This window comes from Hyperolius riggenbachi, chromosome 2, assembly GCF_040937935.1.
Source record: "Hyperolius riggenbachi isolate aHypRig1 chromosome 2, aHypRig1.pri, whole genome shotgun sequence".
Lineage (NCBI taxonomy): Eukaryota > Metazoa > Chordata > Amphibia > Anura > Hyperoliidae > Hyperolius > Hyperolius riggenbachi.
In genome coordinates, this window is record NC_090647.1 from 88,366,584 (window position 1) to 88,389,278 (window position 22,695).

The window sequence follows — 22,695 nt, forward strand, 5'->3', positions numbered from 1 at the left end:
AAATCGTTGCATGCAGTACATTTGCGATTTATAGAAATCGCAAACGCTGTAGTGAGAATGATCCCATGGGGATACATTGTTACTGCACTTCTGCTGTTCACCAGTGATCAGCAAAGTGCTGAAAAGCTCCCCAGTGTGAACTAGCCCTAACACAACGGCTACTGGTCATGTGATCAAACCGTTAAGACAGAATTATTAACTGCAGAAACCACTTTTTACAGAAAACAGGTAAGATTTGAGCGCTGTGATTACTGAGGCATTCTCCATGTTTGCCTGGATATGGGCTGCCTTTACTGTATGTGTACTTGCAGTCAGTCTCTCAGAGGGTGCTCCTGAACTAGGTTGCTCCAGGCATCCTGGAGAACTTGCCAGAGCTCTCCTGGAGTAGCACAAGGTAGCTTTTTACATCACGGGCAAAGGCACAATGATCTGAGCAGGCTTAAATAAGAGCAGAGCATGATGAATCCTAAATCCTGACATCCTATTGGCTATTCCTGTGATACTTCTGCTAACCCACTTTCCACCACTAGGGGCTCAGTCTGACGAAGGGCAATCTGCACGCCCTCGTCTATAGGAAATCCTAGCCGCGCACGCTGGCTCATGTGCATGGCTCCTGCAGACGCCGCACTGACTCGCAGTGGAAGTCGGACGCCGGAGCCGGCTCTCAGCGGGACCAGACCCTCCATGGGAGTGTACGGAAGGTGAGTTCCTCACAGTATCTTTACAGTGAGTGTATGGCTAGCCCTGATATCTTTACAGTGAGCGTGTGGATCACTCTGGTATCTTTACAGTAAGTGTATGGCTAGCCCTGATATCTTCACAGTAAGTGTATGGCTAGCCCTGATATCTTTACAGCGGGTGTGTGGCTTGCTCTGGTATCTTTACAGTGAGTGTATGGCTAGCCCTGATATCTTTACAGAGGGTGTGTGGCTAGCCCTGGTATATTTACAGTGAGTGTATGGCTAGCCCTGATATCTTTACAGTGAGTGTATGGCTAGCCCTGATATCTTTACAGTGAGTGTATGGCTAGCCCTGATATCTTTACAGCGGGTGTGTGGCTTGCTCTGGTATCTTTACAGTGAGTGTGTGGCTAGCCCTGATATCATTACAGCGGGTGTGTGGCTTGCTCTGGTATCTTTACAGTAAGTGTATGGATAGCCCTGATATCTTTACAGTGAGTGTGTGACTAGAGGTGCCCATACACTGATTTCGGCCATCGTTCGACAGCTGATTCGACCGCTCTGATTGAATCAGCTAGAATGCAATGCAGCAGGAAGCATGATCGATCACCCAATCCACCGATTTCTGATTGATTTCGATCAGTCTGGATGGAAAATCTAGGTCGAACGGCTGCTGGTAACAGATCGATGGCCCATACCGCCGCCCTCAGCATACGTAACCTTATCCGGCCGGCGTGAGTCCCTCGGTCTCCGCTGTCTCTACTTCTCTCTGGGCTTCAGCTTCACTTTGCTTCCTGTCAGGGGAAGTTTAAACACTAGAGAGCGCTCTACTGTTTAAACTTCCCCCGACAGGAAGTAAGTGAAGCCAGCCAGAGCCCAGAGCAGAGAAGGGACCGGGGGGACAGCGGGGACACGCGCCGGCGGAACAGGTAATGTATTGCCGCTAGTGTCGGTCTTTGGACATTCGAATGCCGCTATCGACGCACTCCCCACCCACCGGCGATAGATCGAAATTTTCAGCGAGGACAGATCGACGGTGTTTGCGCATCAATATCACAGTGGTCGAATCTGCTGTCTATCAGCGGGAAATCGAGTAAGTGTATGGGCAACTTTACAGTGAGTGTGTGGCTTGCTCTGATATCTTTACAGTGAGTGTGTGGCTCACTCTGGAATCTTTACAGTGTGTGGCTTGCTCTGGTATCTTTACAGTGAGTGTGTGGCTTGCTCTGGTATCTTTACAGTGAGTGTGTGGCTTGCTCTGGAATCTTTACAGTGAGTGTGTGGATTACTCTGGTATCTTTACAGTGAGTGTGTGGCTTGCTCTGGAATCTTTACAGTGAGTGTGTGGCTCACTCTGGTATCTTTACAGTGAGTGTGTGGCTTGCTCTGGAATCTTTACAGTGAGTGTGTGGATTACTCTGGTATCTTTACAGTGAGTGTGTGTCTCACTCTGGAATCTTTACAGTGAGCATGTGGATCACTCTGGTATCTTTACAGTGAGTGTGTGGCTTGCTCTGGTATCTTTACAGTGAGCGTGTGGATTACTCTGGTATCTTTACAGTGAGTGTGTGCCTCACTCTGGAATCTTTACAGTGAGCGTGTGGATCACTCTGGTATCTTTACAGTGAGTGTGTGGCTTGCTCTGGTATCTTTACAGTGAGCGTGTGGATTACTCTGGTATCTTTACAGTGAGTGTGTGCCTCACTCTGGAATCTTTACAGTGAGCGTGTGGATCACTCTGGTATCTTTACAGTGAGTGTGTGTCTCACTCTGGAATCTTTACAGTGAGCATGTGGATCACTCTGATATCTTTACAGTGAGTGTGTGGCAAGCCCTGATATCTTATCAGTGAGTGTGTGGCTCACACTGGTATCTTTACAGTGAGTGTATGGCTAGCCCTGATATCTTTACAGTGAGTGTGTGGCTAGCCCTGATATCTTTACAGTGAGTGTGTGGCTAGCCCTGATATCTTATCAGTGAGTGTGTGGCTAGCCCTGATATCTTTACAGTGAGTGTGTGGCTAACCCTGATATCTTTACAGTGAGTGTGTGGCTCACACTGGTATCTTTACAGTGAGTGTGTGGCTTGCTCTGGTATCTTTACAGTGAGCATGGGGATCACTCTGGTATCTTTACAGCGAGTGTGTGGCTAGCCCTGATATCTTTACAGTTAGTGTGTGGATCACTCTGGTATCTTTACAGTGAGTGTGTGGCTTGCTCTGGTATCTTTACAGTGAGTGTGTGGCTCACTCTGGTATCTTTACAGTGAGTGTGTGGATCACTCTGGTAACTTTACAGTGAGCGTGTGGCTCGCTCTGGTATCTTTACAGTGAGTGTGTGGCTTGCTCTAGTATGTTTACAGTGAATGTGTGGATCACTCTGGTATCTTTACAGTGAGTGTGTGGCTCACTCTGGTATCTTTACAGTGAGTGTGTGGATCACTCTGGTATCTTTACAGTGAGTGTGTGGCTTGCTCTGGTATCTTTACAGTGAATGTGTGGATCACTCTGGTATCTTTACAGTGAGTGTGTGGCTCACTCTGGTATCTTTACAGTGAGTGTGTGGCTTGCTCTGGAATCTTTACAGTGAGTGTGTGGATTACTCTGGTATCTTTACAGTGAGTGTGTGTCTCACTCTGGAATCTTTACAGTGAGCATGTGGATCACTCTGGTATCTTTACAGTGAGTGTGTGGCTTGCTCTGGTATCTTTACAGTGAGCGTGTGGATTACTCTGGTATCTTTACAGTGAGTGTGTGCCTCACTCTGGAATTTTTACAGTGAGCGTGTGGATCACTCTGGTATCTTTACAGTGAGTGTGTGGCTTGCTCTGGTATCTTTACAGTGAGCGTGTGGATTACTCTGGTATCTTTACAGTGAGTGTGTGCCTCACTCTGGAATCTTTACAGTGAGCGTGTGGATCACTCTGGTATCTTTACAGTGAGTGTGTGGCTTGCTCTGGTATCTTTACAGTGAGCGTGTGGATTACTCTGGTATCTTTACAGTGAGCGTGTGTCTCACTCTGGAATCTTTACAGTGAGCATGTGGATCACTCTGATATCTTTACAGTGAGTGTGTGGCTAGCCCTGATATCTTATCAGTGAGTGTGTGGCTCACACTGGTATCTTTACAGTGAGTGTGTGGCTAGCCCTGATATCTTTACAGCGAGTGTGTGGCTAGCCCTGATATCTTTACAGTGAGTGTGTGGCTTGCTCTGGTATCTTTACAGTGAGCATGGGGATCACTCTGGTATCTTTACAGTGAGTGTGTGGCTAGCCCTGATATCTTTACAGTGAGTGTGTGGCTAGCCCTGATATCTTATCAGTGAGTGTGTGGCTAGCCCTGATATCTTTACAGTGAGTGTGTGGCTTGCTCTGGTATCTTTACAGTGAGCATGGGGATCACTCTGGTATCTTTACAGTGAGTGTGTGGCTAGCCCTGATATCTTTACAGTGAGTGTGTGGCTAGCCCTGATATCTTATCAGTGAGTGTGTGGCTAGCCCTGATATCTTTACAGTGAGTGTGTGGCTCACACTGGTATTGTAACGATCCGCTCAGCTGCCTGCGCAGGCAGGCAGCCTTTTGATCATTATTCAGGTCTGCATGCTGCAGGACTCTGGAAAGAAGTCCTTCTGTCAGTTTTGCAGCTTGTGCTTGCTGAGGAATTTGCATACGTTGTCATGCAAATTGCCTGGCCACATTCATTGGAGGCGTGTACTATAAGTACTATGTGTGTCCCACAATGCTTCGCTGCTCATAGAGGTTTGTTCCTGCTGGACTCACCTGGAGTGTCAGCCACTGCTATCTTAGTATAGTTAATTCCTGGGGGTTGCTTTAGGCTCCCCTTCTAGCTCAGTCAGGTTGTATTATCTGTATTGCCTGTTCTGTCTTGTCTTGCCTGTTTGCCATTGTCCTGTCCCTATGGTGGTTGACAGGAAATGGTTCTGATCTATGTTCTTGGAGTATAGCTGGTGCAGCGGTTGCTGCCAGCTATCTCTTCTGTTCTGTTTCCTGGGATCGCGCTAGCTACTTTGTGCTAGCGCTGGGGATCCTTCTGTTCTGTTTCCTGGGATCGCGCTAGCTACTTTGTGCGAGCGCTGGGGATCCTTCTGTTCTGTCTTGTCGGTCGCGATTGCGCTGTCACCAACGGCGGTTGATAGCGAATCGTTCTGTCTTGCTGAGATCGCACTAGCCGCTAGCGTTAGCGGCTGTGGATCTTTCTGATCTGTGTTCCTGCTTGGATCACACTTGCTCTGGCGGAAGAGCGGTGGATCCTTCCTGCCTAGTTATTGTTTTTCGTGTGTCTGTCTTGTCCGCTGCGCTTGCTACAGGCTCGGTGAGGTAACCGTTAAGCAAGCGCTCGCGTCCCCTGTTTCATGTTTGTCTGTTTATGGTTAGTTAGGCGTGCTTGTCTCTATTGTGCTTATCACGTGGAGATCGCGCATAACCGCGTGCACTGTTGCGAATGAGTGCGGTGTTCGCGGTTAGCTAGCGGTTGTTATTTTCCGTATCTCCTTATTGTATTTGCTGTGCCTTTGCTACCCTCGTATTCTATTCTGTTCTGCCTTGTGTCTCGTCTGGCGATCGCACCTCTCGCGATCGCGTTCCTATTTCGTATCTGCTGTTGTGTGTGCGCGGTCGCAGGGTGGCGACTAGATTGGCGCACACACATACAACCTATCCCTTTGCTCAATCTCATTCGCAATCGCCTCTCTTGCGATTGCGTTCTGCGCTTCGTACAAATTCCTGTCTGGCGTTTGTGGAGGTACAGAGGATTGGTTCCTCTGCACTCCCCAGCGCCATCTGCCGACAGGAATTTTCCCTCTACTGGTGCTTGCACCAAAAGCTGGGTTCTAGTATCTTGACACGCTTGTGGAGGACCTCCGCAGTGTCAGCGCACATCTTTGTGCGCTGAACACGGAGATATCCCACAATCGTTACATTATGAGCAGCCCAACCCAAAACCCCAGTGTAGAGGGAATTTCTGATTTGTACGATTTTGCTGAGTATGGTTCCTGTGTCTTTAAGAGTTTCAAAATATTAAATTCAGAGACGAAAGAGGATTTTCTCTCTGAATGCGTAAAATTTTGTCTGAATCCTACTTTTCAAATTACTGATCCGTCCACGTCTGCTCTCCAATTAGCTTATGTGCTTTTGAAAGATGATCTGTTTGTATGGGCTCATGAAATCTTGCAAGACAATTCTTGGAATGATAATCTATATCAGTTTCTTACATTTACATTCTCCTACTGGTTTGAGTTGCCTTGTTTGCCACCTGCCCTGTATGAGTGTGTAGTTGCTAATGAGTCAGCTGCTCTACCTACTTCATGCAAAACCATTCAGTTTGAAAATGAATGCAGTAACTATTCCCCTGTGTCTAAACAGCAGCCACCTAAAGCAGCAAGGACTAAAAGCAGGAAAAAAAGGAAGACTTCTCAGCTGAAAAAACCGTTGCCCATAGCAATTACAAATAAAAAAATTGTTTCTGTAAAGTCTGAAATTTCTCAGTCTCAGGTTTCATTACCCCAAGAAAGGGCATTTGTGGATCCTTTGATAGGCAGAATTATTTTCTATATTAAAGGAGTAAGAAAGTCTTTGCATGTTCCTGACCCCAACCCTTATGAGGGTTTCTTGGAAACCGAGTTGTTTGAACCCCCATTTGCTCCATGGGATATTGGAGCATTAATTGAGGAGTTCGAGATTGATTGGAAGGCGTTTTGCGATTTTTACATCGCAAAAAGCGCAGAGATTCTTTATGCTTGTCTTGATTCGGTGTACGCTTTGATTGACTCTGATGAGTGTGACGAATGTTTTGTGAATCCGGTGACTTATGTGTGGCAGACGATTTTGGATGAATTGCACACACACCAATCAATTGACTTCAATAAAGAGACATCGTTATCGGATGATTGTTCCTGCCTTTCTGGGGTAAAGCATGTGAGTCTAGATATTGTGCGACCTGACATGAATGGGTGCACTACTGTGGTTGATTCTTGTGCGAATCTTGAAAGATTCTCTCCTGATTGCGTGAAGTTTGAATCTATGCGATGTAATGCCTGTTTCTCAGATGTTCCTGCAGATTGTGATCAACATGAATGTGCCAGTTTTCTCAAAGATATGTGGGATCCCTTGTCATCTAAGAACAGATCTTTAAGATCTTCCATCTATGATCCTGCTATGGGAAAAATTCCTAAACTATGCAGCATCAAAAGTGAAATTAATATGCCTAATAAAGTTTATTCTGTTGATGTCGCTATTTCTTCTGCAGATGAGTCTCTGTCTCACCCTGTTCACACCTGTAAGGGCCCGTTGCCTGGGGACAATTGCTCCAGTGTTTCGACCCTAGATGCCTTGCAGTCTGCTCCGCAGATCGCGGAGATTTGCGCTATGGAAGCGTCAGTTTCACAACCTAAAGCGATCTTGGATTCGCAGGTTTTGCGTTCTGGCTCCTCGGATTTGACATTGTTAGCCGAATCTAAGAGTGAGACAGCGCTTCGGTTTTGCGAATCTGACTCTGAAACATCTTTGCTGGGTCCAGAGAAAGTTTCTCTGAGCCTGCCCTGTACCATGAATAACAATATGATGTCCAATCACACTGACATTTGTGAGTCCCTTTCTTGTTCTGAGGAAAGTGCTGATTCTGCACCCTGTACTCTGGATGAGTTAAGATGGCCTTGTTTAGAGTCTCCTGCAGTGTCCCTAGAGGCTCGTCTAGGTATTGCCACTATACTCGCCTGTTTTTCTGCAGTTTTGGAGTTACAAGCTAGTTTGACTGCCACACAGAATTCTGGGTACAGTGAGAATGAAGTTAGGGAGTCAGTGTGTGTTCCAGTAAATATACCTGTACATTCCCCTCATGATGATGAGATCCAGTCTCAGGTTATGGTGGAACCATTCCTGGGACATCTGCCCTGTCCACAAAATAAACTTCCAGTTTTGCCCTGTAACATGGATAGTTCAGAATCCTTCCGAGAAAACTTGAAAAATGATGTTCCTGAGGTCTTGTTTGATGTTCTGGAGGTCTCAGAGTTCCTCCCAAAGGGTGCAGAACTTGTAGGAGATGTCTCCTGCCCCCCAAGTCCTTCTGAGGTGTTACCCTCTTCCGTAGGCATTGCTGCCTTGCTGGCTACCTTTTCAGCTCTGATGGAGCTTCACTCATATGTAGTCAATGATGATATTATTGTCACAGAAATTTCTGAATTTGTATCCGAGTCTTCTTGTGAAAGTACAGTGCCTGTGACCTCCACTCATGATGATTCTCTGTCCGGTACTGGTTTTGGTCTTGTCGTGCCGGACTCTGAGGTTGGCAGTTCCCCGACATGTACTGAGGTTTCTCCTGTGCTGGTGTACCCCAGTGTGCTCTGTGACCCAGAAAGCCCAAGTGTGCCTCGGTTACCAGCGTACTCAGATGCTTCCTCGGTGGAGACATGCTCTGATTTAGCCTGCCTGCTTGCATGCCCAGAAGTGGTCCCTGAAAGTCTTGATCTTAATGGGTGTCCTCGTAATTCTGAATCCGGAATTGTCATTGGTTCCATGGGGGTTCTTGGTAATTCTCCATGTGAGCCTGGTGATTGTTCTGCCCTCTTGGGATCTCTGTGGAGCTTCAAAAGGTTCTGGGAGATTCCGGGAGAGATTTTGCTTGGTCCCCTGGATAAGATCAACGGTGGCTTTTGTGTTGTAAGGGACACTTCGAACAGGTATTGTGGCAGGTTTGGTATTTTCGGACGCTCGTTGGAAGGTGGTGGGTATTGTCTGGAGGGTGTCGATGGCTTTTTCTCTGGTATTCACAGTCCTGATGGGTGTTACGCTAAGACTGGTAGTACTGATGGGCATGTTTCGGTGGCTTCTGTTTCCGATGAGGTCGGTTTCGGGTGGACTGACTCTGGAATTGGACCTTGTCGGGCTGCCCCGACCTTCATGAGTCTTCAGTTAGAGTTTTTTGGTAACGCCAGTTTTGAAAGACGTCTGGAATTCGTCCCTAGAGGGGGGGGTACTGTAACGATCCGCTCAGCTGCCTGCGCAGGCAGGCAGCCTTTTGATCATTATTCAGGTCTGCATGCTGCAGGACTCTGGAAAGAAGTCCTTCTGTCAGTTTTGCAGCTTGTGCTTGCTGAGGAATTTGCATACGTTGTCATGCAAATTGCCTGGCCACATTCATTGGAGGCGTGTACTATAAGTACTATGTGTGTCCCACAATGCTTCGCTGCTCATAGAGGTTTGTTCCTGCTGGACTCACCTGGAGTGTCAGCCACTGCTATCTTAGTATAGTTAATTCCTGGGGGTTGCTTTAGGCTCCCCTTCTAGCTCAGTCAGGTTGTATTATCTGTATTGCCTGTTCTGTCTTGTCTTGCCTGTTTGCCATTGTCCTGTCCCTATGGTGGTTGACAGGAAATGGTTCTGATCTATGTTCTTGGAGTATAGCTGGTGCAGCGGTTGCTGCCAGCTATCTCTTCTGTTCTGTTTCCTGGGATCGCGCTAGCTACTTTGTGCTAGCGCTGGGGATCCTTCTGTTCTGTTTCCTGGGATCGCGCTAGCTACTTTGTGCGAGCGCTGGGGATCCTTCTGTTCTGTCTTGTCGGTCGCGATTGCGCTGTCACCAACGGCGGTTGATAGCGAATCGTTCTGTCTTGCTGAGATCGCACTAGCCGCTAGCGTTAGCGGCTGTGGATCTTTCTGATCTGTGTTCCTGCTTGGATCACACTTGCTCTGGCGGAAGAGCGGTGGATCCTTCCTGCCTAGTTATTGTTTTTCGTGTGTCTGTCTTGTCCGCTGCGCTTGCTACAGGCTCGGTGAGGTAACCGTTAAGCAAGCGCTCGCGTCCCCTGTTTCATGTTTGTCTGTTTATGGTTAGTTAGGCGTGCTTGTCTCTATTGTGCTTATCACGTGGAGATCGCGCATAACCGCGTGCACTGTTGCGAATGAGTGCGGTGTTCGCGGTTAGCTAGCGGTTGTTATTTTCCGTATCTCCTTATTGTATTTGCTGTGCCTTTGCTACCCTCGTATTCTATTCTGTTCTGCCTTGTGTCTCGTCTGGCGATCGCACCTCTCGCGATCGCGTTCCTATTTCGTATCTGCTGTTGTGTGTGCGCGGTCGCAGGGTGGCGACTAGATTGGCGCACACACATACAACCTATCCCTTTGCTCAATCTCATTCGCAATCGCCTCTCTTGCGATTGCGTTCTGCGCTTCGTACAAATTCCTGTCTGGCGTTTGTGGAGGTACAGAGGATTGGTTCCTCTGCACTCCCCAGCGCCATCTGCCGACAGGAATTTTCCCTCTACTGGTGCTTGCACCAAAAGCTGGGTTCTAGTATCTTGACACGCTTGTGGAGGACCTCCGCAGTGTCAGCGCACATCTTTGTGCGCTGAACACGGAGATATCCCACAATCGTTACATTATGAGCAGCCCAACCCAAAACCCCAGTGTAGAGGGAATTTCTGATTTGTACGATTTTGCTGAGTATGGTTCCTGTGTCTTTAAGAGTTTCAAAATATTAAATTCAGAGACGAAAGAGGATTTTCTCTCTGAATGCGTAAAATTTTGTCTGAATCCTACTTTTCAAATTACTGATCCGTCCACGTCTGCTCTCCAATTAGCTTATGTGCTTTTGAAAGATGATCTGTTTGTATGGGCTCATGAAATCTTGCAAGACAATTCTTGGAATGATAATCTATATCAGTTTCTTACATTTACATTCTCCTACTGGTTTGAGTTGCCTTGTTTGCCACCTGCCCTGTATGAGTGTGTAGTTGCTAATGAGTCAGCTGCTCTACCTACTTCATGCAAAACCATTCAGTTTGAAAATGAATGCAGTAACTATTCCCCTGTGTCTAAACAGCAGCCACCTAAAGCAGCAAGGACTAAAAGCAGGAAAAAAAGGAAGACTTCTCAGCTGAAAAAACCGTTGCCCATAGCAATTACAAATAAAAAAATTGTTTCTGTAAAGTCTGAAATTTCTCAGTCTCAGGTTTCATTACCCCAAGAAAGGGCATTTGTGGATCCTTTGATAGGCAGAATTATTTTCTATATTAAAGGAGTAAGAAAGTCTTTGCATGTTCCTGACCCCAACCCTTATGAGGGTTTCTTGGAAACCGAGTTGTTTGAACCCCCATTTGCTCCATGGGATATTGGAGCATTAATTGAGGAGTTCGAGATTGATTGGAAGGCGTTTTGCGATTTTTACATCGCAAAAAGCGCAGAGATTCTTTATGCTTGTCTTGATTCGGTGTACGCTTTGATTGACTCTGATGAGTGTGACGAATGTTTTGTGAATCCGGTGACTTATGTGTGGCAGACGATTTTGGATGAATTGCACACACACCAATCAATTGACTTCAATAAAGAGACATCGTTATCGGATGATTGTTCCTGCCTTTCTGGGGTAAAGCATGTGAGTCTAGATATTGTGCGACCTGACATGAATGGGTGCACTACTGTGGTTGATTCTTGTGCGAATCTTGAAAGATTCTCTCCTGATTGCGTGAAGTTTGAATCTATGCGATGTAATGCCTGTTTCTCAGATGTTCCTGCAGATTGTGATCAACATGAATGTGCCAGTTTTCTCAAAGATATGTGGGATCCCTTGTCATCTAAGAACAGATCTTTAAGATCTTCCATCTATGATCCTGCTATGGGAAAAATTCCTAAACTATGCAGCATCAAAAGTGAAATTAATATGCCTAATAAAGTTTATTCTGTTGATGTCGCTATTTCTTCTGCAGATGAGTCTCTGTCTCACCCTGTTCACACCTGTAAGGGCCCGTTGCCTGGGGACAATTGCTCCAGTGTTTCGACCCTAGATGCCTTGCAGTCTGCTCCGCAGATCGCGGAGATTTGCGCTATGGAAGCGTCAGTTTCACAACCTAAAGCGATCTTGGATTCGCAGGTTTTGCGTTCTGGCTCCTCGGATTTGACATTGTTAGCCGAATCTAAGAGTGAGACAGCGCTTCGGTTTTGCGAATCTGACTCTGAAACATCTTTGCTGGGTCCAGAGAAAGTTTCTCTGAGCCTGCCCTGTACCATGAATAACAATATGATGTCCAATCACACTGACATTTGTGAGTCCCTTTCTTGTTCTGAGGAAAGTGCTGATTCTGCACCCTGTACTCTGGATGAGTTAAGATGGCCTTGTTTAGAGTCTCCTGCAGTGTCCCTAGAGGCTCGTCTAGGTATTGCCACTATACTCGCCTGTTTTTCTGCAGTTTTGGAGTTACAAGCTAGTTTGACTGCCACACAGAATTCTGGGTACAGTGAGAATGAAGTTAGGGAGTCAGTGTGTGTTCCAGTAAATATACCTGTACATTCCCCTCATGATGATGAGATCCAGTCTCAGGTTATGGTGGAACCATTCCTGGGACATCTGCCCTGTCCACAAAATAAACTTCCAGTTTTGCCCTGTAACATGGATAGTTCAGAATCCTTCCGAGAAAACTTGAAAAATGATGTTCCTGAGGTCTTGTTTGATGTTCTGGAGGTCTCAGAGTTCCTCCCAAAGGGTGCAGAACTTGTAGGAGATGTCTCCTGCCCCCCAAGTCCTTCTGAGGTGTTACCCTCTTCCGTAGGCATTGCTGCCTTGCTGGCTACCTTTTCAGCTCTGATGGAGCTTCACTCATATGTAGTCAATGATGATATTATTGTCACAGAAATTTCTGAATTTGTATCCGAGTCTTCTTGTGAAAGTACAGTGCCTGTGACCTCCACTCATGATGATTCTCTGTCCGGTACTGGTTTTGGTCTTGTCGTGCCGGACTCTGAGGTTGGCAGTTCCCCGACATGTACTGAGGTTTCTCCTGTGCTGGTGTACCCCAGTGTGCTCTGTGACCCAGAAAGCCCAAGTGTGCCTCGGTTACCAGCGTACTCAGATGCTTCCTCGGTGGAGACATGCTCTGATTTAGCCTGCCTGCTTGCATGCCCAGAAGTGGTCCCTGAAAGTCTTGATCTTAATGGGTGTCCTCGTAATTCTGAATCCGGAATTGTCATTGGTTCCATGGGGGTTCTTGGTAATTCTCCATGTGAGCCTGGTGATTGTTCTGCCCTCTTGGGATCTCTGTGGAGCTTCAAAAGGTTCTGGGAGATTCCGGGAGAGATTTTGCTTGGTCCCCTGGATAAGATCAACGGTGGCTTTTGTGTTGTAAGGGACACTTCGAACAGGTATTGTGGCAGGTTTGGTATTTTCGGACGCTCGTTGGAAGGTGGTGGGTATTGTCTGGAGGGTGTCGATGGCTTTTTCTCTGGTATTCACAGTCCTGATGGGTGTTACGCTAAGACTGGTAGTACTGATGGGCATGTTTCGGTGGCTTCTGTTTCCGATGAGGTCGGTTTCGGGTGGACTGACTCTGGAATTGGACCTTGTCGGGCTGCCCCGACCTTCATGAGTCTTCAGTTAGAGTTTTTTGGTAACGCCAGTTTTGAAAGACGTCTGGAATTCGTCCCTAGAGGGGGGGGTACTGTAACGATCCGCTCAGCTGCCTGCGCAGGCAGGCAGCCTTTTGATCATTATTCAGGTCTGCATGCTGCAGGACTCTGGAAAGAAGTCCTTCTGTCAGTTTTGCAGCTTGTGCTTGCTGAGGAATTTGCATACGTTGTCATGCAAATTGCCTGGCCACATTCATTGGAGGCGTGTACTATAAGTACTATGTGTGTCCCACAATGCTTCGCTGCTCATAGAGGTTTGTTCCTGCTGGACTCACCTGGAGTGTCAGCCACTGCTATCTTAGTATAGTTAATTCCTGGGGGTTGCTTTAGGCTCCCCTTCTAGCTCAGTCAGGTTGTATTATCTGTATTGCCTGTTCTGTCTTGTCTTGCCTGTTTGCCATTGTCCTGTCCCTATGGTGGTTGACAGGAAATGGTTCTGATCTATGTTCTTGGAGTATAGCTGGTGCAGCGGTTGCTGCCAGCTATCTCTTCTGTTCTGTTTCCTGGGATCGCGCTAGCTACTTTGTGCTAGCGCTGGGGATCCTTCTGTTCTGTTTCCTGGGATCGCGCTAGCTACTTTGTGCGAGCGCTGGGGATCCTTCTGTTCTGTCTTGTCGGTCGCGATTGCGCTGTCACCAACGGCGGTTGATAGCGAATCGTTCTGTCTTGCTGAGATCGCACTAGCCGCTAGCGTTAGCGGCTGTGGATCTTTCTGATCTGTGTTCCTGCTTGGATCACACTTGCTCTGGCGGAAGAGCGGTGGATCCTTCCTGCCTAGTTATTGTTTTTCGTGTGTCTGTCTTGTCCGCTGCGCTTGCTACAGGCTCGGTGAGGTAACCGTTAAGCAAGCGCTCGCGTCCCCTGTTTCATGTTTGTCTGTTTATGGTTAGTTAGGCGTGCTTGTCTCTATTGTGCTTATCACGTGGAGATCGCGCATAACCGCGTGCACTGTTGCGAATGAGTGCGGTGTTCGCGGTTAGCTAGCGGTTGTTATTTTCCGTATCTCCTTATTGTATTTGCTGTGCCTTTGCTACCCTCGTATTCTATTCTGTTCTGCCTTGTGTCTCGTCTGGCGATCGCACCTCTCGCGATCGCGTTCCTATTTCGTATCTGCTGTTGTGTGTGCGCGGTCGCAGGGTGGCGACTAGATTGGCGCACACACATACAACCTATCCCTTTGCTCAATCTCATTCGCAATCGCCTCTCTTGCGATTGCGTTCTGCGCTTCGTACAAATTCCTGTCTGGCGTTTGTGGAGGTACAGAGGATTGGTTCCTCTGCACTCCCCAGCGCCATCTGCCGACAGGAATTTTCCCTCTACTGGTGCTTGCACCAAAAGCTGGGTTCTAGTATCTTGACACGCTTGTGGAGGACCTCCGCAGTGTCAGCGCACATCTTTGTGCGCTGAACACGGAGATATCCCACAATCGTTACAGGTATCTTTACAGTGAGTGTGTGGCTCACACTGGTATCTTTACAGTGAGTGTGTGGCTTGCTCTGGTATCTTTACAGTGAGCATGGGGATCACTCTGGTATCTTTACAGCGAGTGTGTGGCTAGCCCTGATATCTTAACAGTGAGTATGTGGATCACTCTGGTATCTTTACAGTGAGTGTGTGGCTTGCTCTGGTACGTTTACAGTGAGTGTGTGGCTTGCTCTGGTATCTTTACAGTGAGTGTGTGGCTCACTCTGGTATCTTTACAGTGAGTGTGTGGATCACTCAGGTATATTTACAGTGAGTGTGTGGCTTGCTCTGGTATCTTTACAGTGAATGTGTGGATCACTCTGGTATCTTTACAGTGAGTGTGTGGCTCACTCTGGTATCTTTACAGTGAGTGTGTGGCTCACTCTGGTATCCTTACAGTGAGTGTGTGGCTCACTCTGGTATCTTTACAATGAATGTGTGGATCACACTGGTATCTTTACAGTGAGTGTGTGGCTCGCTCTGATATCTTTATAGTGAAAGTGTGGCTCACTCTGGTATCTTTACAGTGAGTGTGTGGCTCGCTCTGGTATCTTTACAGTGAGTGTGTGGCTCGCTCTGGTATCTTTACAGTGAGTGTGTGGCTCGCTCTGTTATCTTTACAGTGGGTGTGTGGCTTGCTCTGGTATCTTTGCCGTAGTGAGGGGGAGAGGGGGTGGTCTCTGACATCTTTGTCTTGCCCTGGCACTGTTAATGCATGCAGGTAGCGTTCTTCTGACATCTGTTAAACACACATATGTCTGTCAGACAGCGAGGCATGATTCATTATTCCAGGAAACACACTTCCACTAATGATCATAGAAAAACAGCTGATCCCACACACCTGATGTGACTGTAAATCCTTCCAGCCTAGTAATATAAGTCCTCAGGTTTTTTGCTCCTTCTATGTCATTTTGGAAAGAAGAGGAAGAAGAAGACATCGATTTTTGGCATCGATTTTAGATCTGTCTGAAATCTGCTCCTGCACTGAGGATGGAACTGATAACTTCTAACTGATTTTTTTAGGGTCTGATCAATTGAAAATTTAGTCAAAGAGTCCAGAAAACGTTGGCCAAATTTGCTCCAAATCGATCATTTTGTAGTGTAAAAAAAATGCAGGTTAGTTAATTCAATTGATTTAGTTTGAATCATTCAAGCTTATCTGATTAAAATAATGCCCCTTTTTGTGGTAGGTGTAATGTTCCGCTCAGCTGGCTGCACAGGCAGACAGCTGTTTGACCATTCCTCTAGTCTGTGGGCTGCAGGTCTCTGGAAGAGAGACCTGTCTTTCCTTTGCAAGTTTCTGATCTGCTCTGCTGCTGAGGATTTTGCATACATTGGTTATGCAAATCACCTAGCTGCCTCCTTTGTAGGCTGGCAGTATAAAAAGCTATGTTTTCCCAGAGTCCTTTTCTGGTCATCCCTTCAGGGTTTGTTGAAACACTCCTAGAGTGTCAGCCATGCTATTTCTTGTCAAAGTTATCTTAGAGTAATTCTTGGGACTGCACTAGGCAGTCTCCCTAGTGCAGTTAGATTGTTATCTGTGTTGTCTGTATTGCCTCTCTGTTGCGATTGTCCTGTCACCAGTCTGGGGTGCTAACCAGAGCAGCGGTCGCTACTGGTAGCCCCTTCTGTTCATCTGTCTGTCTTGTTTGGATCGCACTAGCCTCTAGTGGTAGCGGCTGTGGATCCTTCTGATCTTTGCTCTTGGAGTATAGCTGGAGCAGCGGTTGCTCCCTGCTATCTCATTTGTCTGTCGTGTTTGGATTGCACTAGCCTCTAGCGGTAGCGGCTGTGGATACTTCTGATCTTTGTTCTTGGAGTATAGCTGGAGCAGCGGTTGCTCCCTGCTATCTCATCTGTCTGTCGTGCTTGGATCGCACTAGCCCCTAGCGGTAGCGGCTGTGGATCCTTCTGATCTGCTTTCTTGTCCCTGTACCCGGATCGCACTCGCTCTGGCGGAAAGAGCAGTGGATCTTCCCTAGCCTGTTCCTGTACTCGGATCGCACTCGCTCTGACAGAAAGAGCAGTGGATCTTTCCTCTCGTATTCCTGTTTTCCGTTTGTCTGTCTTGTCTGATATGAATGCTTGCTGTAGGCTCGGTGAGGTAACCGTTAAGCAAGCGCTCGCGTTCTTTGTTTCGTGTTTGTCTGTCGGTGGTTAGTTAGGCGTGCTTGTCTCTGTTGCGCTTAACGTGTGGAGATCGCGCTGTAAACGCGTTCGCTGTTGCGAATGAGTGCGGTGTTCGCGTTTAGTTAGCGTTTGTTATTTTCGTTATTTTCTCATTGTCGTTTGCTGTGCCTTTGCTACTCTTGTGTTCTGTTCTGATCTGTCTTCTGTCACTTCTGGCGATCGCCTTTCTCGCGATCGCGTTCTTGCTTTTGTTTCTGCTGATGTGTGTTCACCGTCGCAGGGTCGTGACTAGATTGGTGAACACACATTCATCCTGTATCTGTGCTCTTTCTCTTTAAGGGCTGTTCAGCCCCGCATTGTCTTAGATCTGTACAACTCTCATCTGGTATTTGTGGCTGTGCAGAGGCTGTGCTCATCTGCACTCACAGCGCCATCTGTCGGTGGGAATTGCCCTCTGCTGGTGCATTGCACCTAGCCTGGGTTCACCCAATTATATGCTTGTGGAACGTTTTCGCTGTGTCAGTGCGCATCTTGTGCGCTGACCGCGAAAACGATTCCGCAAACGTTACAGTAGGACTCAAAAAATCATTTTGAGCTGATTGTTTGACAGATCAGCCTGTGAATGGTCACCTTTAAAGCAGGATTGTCAGCCATAAAATCAAATTCCATTTGCCCACTGCTCTGTGTTTATTATGCAGTCTTTAACCTGACCCTGCATTGCAAGCATGCCAATAGAATCATAAATGTTTCTGCTGTAATAAATGTTATCTCAGTCAGCCCAGCTCTATTTGGTACATTGCCGAGGAGAGGGAAGCTTGTCATCTTCCCTCCCACATTCCTGATCCTCACTGATTGGCTGAGGGCAGTTCAGTGTGAAGCTGCTGAAATATGATCTATACTGTGCTCACATGTGTTTACAAAGCAAGCTAGATATGACAGTGCAGTGTCTAGGGGAAAAAAGGAGTATGGGAGGAAATTACGTCAGCATTGGCTTAAGTCAGAGGCAGTAAAGATGGGAAATGCCTGAAAAACAATTTTCTCTTTATTTACTATATAAAATTAACTGAAATCAAAATGTGGACAGTATAATACATATGTTATGTAAGTAGAACATGTATTTATCTACTTATAGTTGTGGTTTTTTTTTTTTCCTGGGATAGTATGACTTTCCTTGCTGCTTTAAGGTAGCCAAAACAATGTGACCTTTCAAATGACCATATTAAATAATTCCATTTGAAATGTCAAATCGTCATTGATTGCGTGAAAGATTGTTTCTGTCAAATGACTGTGACTTTCGACTTTTCTCAGGTCGTCTATCAGAAGCAAAATAATGGATGATAAGATTGTTGTCGATGCAGACAAAAATTTGCATTTAATTTGTGCAATTATTATAATTTATTGGATTTATATTGCTCCAACATATTACACAGTTCCAGACAATCCTATATAATAAAACCTAACTTGTCCTGCGTCATCCTGTCCCTGTGTCCGTGTTTTTTTGCTACTGCACATGTGCGCAGCCCGGTCAGCCACTGGGACAGGAGGATGGAGCCAGGGAGCCGGGCAGACAGCTGTGCGAGCGGCAGACGGGTGCGAGTGTGGCAGACTGGTGCGCGTGCATGCGCACTAATAATCGGTAGTGTTACAAGAGACCTAGAGCCCGTTTTTAAATAGGCTTAGGTCACCTAGTAAATTATACCATCTAATCAATTCTTCATTTGAATGATCAGAATATATTCTGTATTGAAACATTGAGGCCTCTTTCACACTGGCATGTTGCGTCACCTTGTTTTGCCACAGGGTAACCCTATGCCAATTAAAGTCTATGGGGCATTTCATACCTGCACGGTACAATGCTTTGCGCCGGAAGTCTCCAATTTCACTTGCGGGCAAAGCAGAAGTGCATTGTGGCCAGCATGCGTGGTGACTTGGAACCGGAAGTCAAGTCTATGGTGGTGCATATTTTTAAAAATTGTATAACGCGTTGCAGTGCGCATGCCTGGAAGGGTATTTTTTCTATATACTCCGTGCAATTCTTATTTCGGGCCACAGGAAGTGAGTGCTGGAGAACCTCACTTCCTGCTTGGCCTGCAGCGGGAATGGAGATTACCGCGCAGTAATCCTCATAGGGTTTTTGTGTACGGAGTTAAGTATGACCTGTGTATGGTTATTTTGATTTTTGATTTTCAGTTTAGGTTCTCTTTAAGCACTAAAAGAAAAAAATACAATACAGTCAGTGCCTTAACCACTTCACCACTGAGGGGTTTACCCCCTGACCACCAGAGCAATTTTCACCTTTCAGCGCTCCTTCCATTCATTCGTCTATAACTTTATCATTACTTATCACAATTAAACGATCTATATCTTGTTTTTTCCACCACTAATCAGGCTTTCTTTAGGTGGGACATTATGCCAAGAATTATTTTATTCTAAATGTGTTTTAATGGGAAAATAGGAAAAATCTGGGGAAAAAATTCATTATTTTTCAGTTTTCGGCCATTATAGTTTTTAATTCATGCATGCTACTGTAATTAAAACCCATGAAATGTATTTGCCCTTTTGTCCCGGTTATAAAACCGTTTAAATTATGTCCCTATCACAATGTTTGGCGCCAATATTTTATTTGGAAATAAAGGTGCATTTTTTTTCAGTTTTGCGTCCATCCCTAATTACAAGCCCATAGTTTATAAAGTAACAGTGTTGTACCCTCCTGACATAAATATTTAAAAAGTTCAGTCCCTAAGGTAACTATTTATGTATTTTTTTTTATTGTACATTTTTTTATTTTTTTTTAATTACAAAAAAAAAAATTGGGAGTGTGGGAGGTAATGAGTTAATTTTTTGTGTAAAAGTAATTTATTTGTATGTGAAAAATGTGTAGGGTGTAGTTTTACTATTTGGCCACAAGATGGCCACAGTAACTTTTTGTTTTAATGCGACCTCCAAGCGTCCTTCCGGAAGCTTGGAGGAAGTACTTGGAGGCTGGGTAAGTGTGTTTACTTTTCACAATGATCGCGCTGCTCATCGGAGAGCAGCGGATTATTGCGGGGCTTAGATCAACAAACGGGAATGGATTGATCTCCGGGCGAGCGGGCGGCGGCGTGTTTACTAGCGGCGGGCGGCGTGTTTACGAGCGGGAGCGCGGACAGTGGCGGGAACGCGGAAAGTACGGATTTCTCCGTCCCTGGGGGTTAAAGGATGGAAAAAGGGACGGAGAAATTCGTACGGGCGGGGGGAAAGTGGTTAAAGGGATACTGTAGGGGGGTCGGGGGAAAATGAGTTGAAGTTACCTGGGGCTTCTAATGGTCCCCCACAGACATCCTGAGACCGCACAGCCACTCCCCAATGCTCCTGCTGATGGCACCAGGAGCGTACTGTGCAAGTCCAGTATGGTCTGTGCCTGCGCCGTGCGCTCCTGGTGACATCAGAGGAAGCGAGGACATGGCAACGCAGGCGCAGTGGTTTTCAGACTTTAAAGTCTGAAATTCCAATAGTGAACTGGAGGTGGGGCCGAAGCATCGGTGAGTGGCTCCGTGGGCACAGGACGTCTGTGGGGGACCATTAGAAGCCCCAGGTAACTTCAACTCATTTTCCCCCGACCCCCCCTACAGTATCCCTTTAAGTTAGCCATAAATCTAGTGATTTTGGCGTGTGATCAACCAAGAGACGGATCTCTCTCTGATCGAATCTGATAGGAGAGAGATCTGTTGGCCGCCATAAACCGCAGGCCAATTCCTGATTGATTTCAGCATGAAATTGTTCAGGAATTGGCCCTGTGAGGTTTTATACCTCACCCCCCAGTGGCCGAAGATGTTGATTGGGCATGCTCTTGGCGATTTTCATCAGATTCAATAATAATTATGGAATATGATGGTCGATCAAGTCTATAGATGTGTGGCCACCTTTACTTAATTACAGATTCCATCCCCACAGGGCATTCATGTTTGTAGGTCTACTACTATTATACTATTAATATGCCTGTATTGTACATATTTGTTCATGTAAATAAATGTTTGGGGTTTTTTTCCCGGACAACTCTGGATTTGGACATACATTATAAACATTTTTTTTCAGTTGTTTTCAATGTGCTTTAATCAACCTACAACTGTTTATTCAATCCTGTAACCTACCATACAGTGTCAGTGGCGTAGCTAAGGAGTTGTGGGCCCCGATGCAAGTTTTACAATGGGGCCCCCAAGCACTCTATACATAACAATTGATACAGCGCACAAAAACCTGCCAATGGCAACTACAGTGCCAGAGATGCAAGAAGGGGATGGGGAGCAGCTTGTTAATGATTACCACTATTCAAAGTATCTATAGAAGTGATTATTATGAGAACAGGACCAATAGAGAGCTAAATACTGCATTTTAGGGAGGGCCCTTGGGGCCCCTCTGGCCCAAGGGCCCCGATGCGGTCGAGACCTCTGCAACCCCTATTGCTACGCCCCTGCTACCATATCTATATAAATATAAAATCGGATGTATGTGTGTATGTGTGTGTATGTGCCGCGATCACTCGAAAACGGCTCGACCGATTTGAACAAAACTTGGTATACAGATCCCTTACTACCTGGGATAATAGGTACTGGGGGTCTCGGGTCCCCCCTGCACACATGGGCGGAGCTACAAACAAAAAATTAGATTTTACCCATTTATGTCAACGGAAAAAATGTAAAAGGCTGCCATTCTCACAGTAATCAAGCCAGAGTCCCCAAACTTGGCACAGTTGGTCACTTGGTGATCGAGGTTACAAAGTGAGCGTAGCATAAAGCAGCCAATTAAATTTCAGCCAAATTTCAGCCATTCATTTTAAATGGGAAAATGTAAACTGCAGCCATTCTTAGACTGTTAATCGCAGGGGTCTCAAACTTTACACAGTTGGTTATTGTGTGAATGCGATTAAGATTCATTGGCGTGAGGCGATCTTAAAGTATGGGAAGAAAATGCTGCTTCCTTTTTTACGACATTTGAACGTCTTCTTATGTGAATAATGCATATTATTTCCTGTACTGTTTCTTATTAATTGCAGACACCAGCAGATGGCGATGTGTGGAGCAGAAAAAGACCTTTGCTGTCAACAAGTTCATATCATAGTGACTCAGGATTTGCACAGTATCAATTGTGTAAACAAACCTTGAAGGGAAGAAATGAACAGCATGCTACATCATCCAGCATACTTTAAAAAAAAAAAAAAAAACTGGACTGCAATTAAATACTGAGGAAAATGTCCTTAAAGGGAACACAAGGTGAAAATAAACTGAGGAGATAAATTAATATATCTATCCTCCGTCTCCAAAAAATGTCTTTTTTATATATCCCACAGTTGTATTTTATTTTTAATCTACTTTTTAAGCTTTTACTGTTTCATTGTCTTGGCTCAATGACGCATGCATGGAAGTATGCCAGAACTAAAATCTGTGATTTATTGACCTTTTTTATCTCTTTCTGTTCTCAGAAGACATTTTCTGCAATAGAAGTGTTTTATGGCTGTAATTCCTTATCAGTTAGCGATATGCTCACCCGGTCCCGACCTGGAAAGAAACTGTCACTTCCATACCTGATTTTTAACTCTTTCAGACAGAGAAAGAAAAAAAGGAACACACCATATTTATTTATATGCTTGGCACTATACATACACATGTCTGTCTCATCATGTCACATGTCACCTCATTAATCCTTTAAATGTTTGCTCATTAGTGAGCCACATGTGATCTTGGGTCTCTGATTGCTGGGTAATAATACTTTTTAAAAAAAAAAACAAGGTAAAATGGCTGATCTGTGTCAGGCCTACCTACTCCAGCCTAGTCCATTGGAACTAGGAATCTCTCAGCTCATCTCTGTGTTATGATTGGATGACTTTGCTAGGTGTACTTAACCTCCTGGGCGATAATCCCGAGCTGAGCTCGGGGTATGTCGCGCAGGAGGAGTTCTTAGGCCCTGGTGGGCCGATTTGCATAATTTTTTTTTTGTTACACGCAGCTAGCACTTTGCTAGCTGCGTGTAACTTA

General features: G+C 45.9%; 1 long non-coding RNA gene across 1 annotated transcript; it reads left to right on the forward strand.

Annotated features, from left to right (window-relative positions):
• The first annotated feature begins 259 nt into the window (after nucleotides 1-259).
• LOC137543961 (uncharacterized) lies at nucleotides 260-21,961 on the forward strand. Its single transcript, XR_011025677.1, has 2 exons — nucleotides 260-701; nucleotides 21,717-21,961. It is a non-coding gene; the product is annotated as an uncharacterized lncRNA (long non-coding RNA).
• Nucleotides 21,962-22,695: the final 734 nt, after the last annotated feature.